Source organism: Oncorhynchus mykiss, chromosome 2, assembly GCF_013265735.2.
Source record: "Oncorhynchus mykiss isolate Arlee chromosome 2, USDA_OmykA_1.1, whole genome shotgun sequence".
Lineage (NCBI taxonomy): Eukaryota > Metazoa > Chordata > Actinopteri > Salmoniformes > Salmonidae > Oncorhynchus > Oncorhynchus mykiss.
In genome coordinates, this window is record NC_048566.1 from 9,141,715 (window position 1) to 9,145,000 (window position 3,286).

Genomic DNA, 3,286 nt, shown 5'->3' on the forward strand with positions numbered 1-3,286 from the left:
GATAGATCTCTCCCTTTTCTCTCTTTCTCAATCCCCATGTCAATCTCTTATGCTCCTCCCTTCCCCTCTCCCTCTGAGACAAAAGTTATGTAATTTGTAGTCACTGCGTGATTGAGGCAGGATGCCACTTACTGTCAATCATCAATAATCAAGAAATTGGCACAACTTCATTGAAAAGACAACTGTTCTATAGTTCTCTTCAACTGATTGGTTCAAGATGGGCAAAAAAGGATTACAACTAAAATAAGAAAGTCCTCTTTGGGATATTATTATTCAAAATACTCTTCACAGGATTAGATCTGGTGGTACAAACAGAGCAGTTTATTTAACTGTTTGGCTTAAGCAGTCAAAACCTGGGGAACTTTGGAGAGGGATTCTTCCATTTCACAATGACAGTCTATGCTCCCATTGGTCAGTGCAATTGTGGTTTTCCCTGAGATCATGTGATTTCTTAGATTTCTGAGGCCTGTTCTAGTCAGTGCCAGCATGATACTATTCTCTGTGTTCTAGTCAGTGCCAGCATGATATTATTCTCTGTGTTCTAGTCAGTGCCAGCATGATACTATTCTCTGTGTTCTAGTCAGTGCCAGCATGATACTATTCTCTGTGTTCTGGTCAGTGCCAGCATGATACTATTCTCTGTGTTCTAGTCAGTGCCAGCATGATACTATTCTCTGTGTTCTAGTCAGTGCCAGCATGATACTGTTCGAGTCAGTGCCATTATAATAATATTCTCTGAGGCAAAGTAAAGCAGTAGTTGCACTTTTAGGATCAACAGTTTGGTGGGTTTTGTTTTATATTCTCTTATTCAATTCCACAATACCTTACAATTTACATGAATCAAAAGCCAATCCTGTTAATTATGTTAGTTAAGGCTATTTTGTTTGTATGGTACAGTATGTGTGTTCTTAGATTCCCTGGACCATTACATTTAAAAAAACAAGTGTGTATCTGCTCTGGTTATGGTTATGTGATTCATCCAATGACAAACTGGAAACTTTCACTTGTCTGTTGCTGTTATCACACAAATGCCAGTCGGGTGAATGCCAAACTCCGTCTGTCTAAAGTGTAAATATACCTTTGCCCTATAACTGTCAATATCACAGGCCTGTAATGGCTGCAAAAACTGAGCAACATCAGTTGAGCAATGCATCTGTCTGTGCAACAAACAAAACCTGTTGACATTATCCTGTCCTAGGCCGTGGTGTATGTATATTTTTTTACCTTTATTTAACTAGGCAAGTCAGTTAAGAACAAATTCTTATTTTCAATGACGGCCTAGGAACAGTGGGTTAACTGCCTTGTTCAGGGGCAGAACGACATATTTTTACATTGTCAGCTCGGGGATTTGAACTTGCAACCATTCAGTTACTAGTCCAACGCTCTGACCACTACGCTACCTGCCGCCCCATATAAAGTCACATAATAATTGAATTGGATAAAAGTGCAAGCAGCATTACATATCACTCATTTCTGGCCAGACACAGATACAACTCTACCACTAACATACTGTATATAGGAGAGTAAAAACTCTACCACTAACATACTGTATATAGGAGAGTAAAAACTATACCACTAACATACTGTATATAGGAGAGTAGAAACTACCACAAACATACTGTATATAGGAGGTTAAAAACTCTACCACTAACATACTGTATATAGGAGAGTAAAAACTCTACCACTAACACACTGTATATAGGAGAGTAAAAACTCTAAATCTAACATACTGTATATAGGAGAGTAAAAACTCTACCACTAACATACTGTATATAGGAGAGTAGAAACTACCACTAACATACTGTATATAGGAGAGTAAAAACTCTACCACTAACATACTGTATATAGGAGAGTAAAAACTCTACCACTAACTGTATATAGGAGGTTAAAAACTCTACCACTAACATACTGTATATAGGAGAGTAAAAACTCTACCACTAACATACTGTATATAGGAGAGTAAAAACTCTACCACTAACATACTGTATATAGGAGAGTAAAAACTCTACCACTAACATACTGTATATAGGAGAGTAGAAACTACCACTAACATACTGTATATAGGAGAGTAAAAACTCTACCACTAACATACTGTACATAGGAGAGTAAAAACTCTACCACTAACATACTGTATATAGGAGAGTAAAAAGTCTACCTCTAACATACTGTATATAGGAGAGTACTGCATACAGTGAAGGAGAGTAAAAACTCTACCACTAACATACTGTATATAGGAGAGTAAAAACTCTACCTCTAACATACTGTATATAGGAGAGTAAAAACTCTACCTCTAACATACTGTATATAGGAGAGTAAAAACTCTACCTCTAACATACTGTATATAGGAGAGTAAAAACTCTACCTCTAACATACTGTATATAGGAGAGAAAAAACTCTACCTCTAACATACTGTATATAGGAGAGTAGAAACTACCACTAACATACTGTATATAGGAGAGTACTGCATACAGTGAAGGAGAGTAAAAACTACCACTAACATACTGTATATAGGAGATTAAAAACTATACCACTAACATACTATATATAAGAGAGTAAAAACTCTACCTCTAACGTACTGTATATAGGAGAGTAAAAACTACCACTAACATACTGTATATAGGAGAGTAAAAACTCTACCACTAACATACTGTATATAGGAGAGTAAAAACTCTACCACTAATATACTGTATATAGGAGAGTAAAAACTCTACCTCTAACATACTGTATATAGGAGAGTACTGCATACAGTGAAGGAGAGTAAAAACTCTACCACTAACATACTGTATATAGGAGAGTAAAAACTCTACCACTAACATACTGTATATAGGAGAGTAAAAACTCTACCACTAACATACTGTATATAGGAGAGTAAAAACTCTACCACTAACATATTGTATATAGGAGAGTAAAAACTCTACCACTAACATACTGTATATAGGAGAGTAAAAACTCTACCACTAACTGTATATAGGAGGTTAAAAACTCTACCACTAACATACTGTATATAGGAGAGTAAAAACTCTACCACTAACATACTGTATATAGGAGAGTAAAAACTCTACCACTAACATACTGTATATAGGAGAGTAAAAACTCTACCACTAACATACTGTATATAGGAGAGTAGAAACTACCACTAACATACTGTATATAGGAGAGTAAAAACTCTACCACTAACATACTGTACATAGGAGAGTAAAAACTCTACCACTAACATACTGTATATAGGAGAGTAAAAACTCTACCTCTAACATACTGTATATAGGAGAGTACTGCATACAGTGAA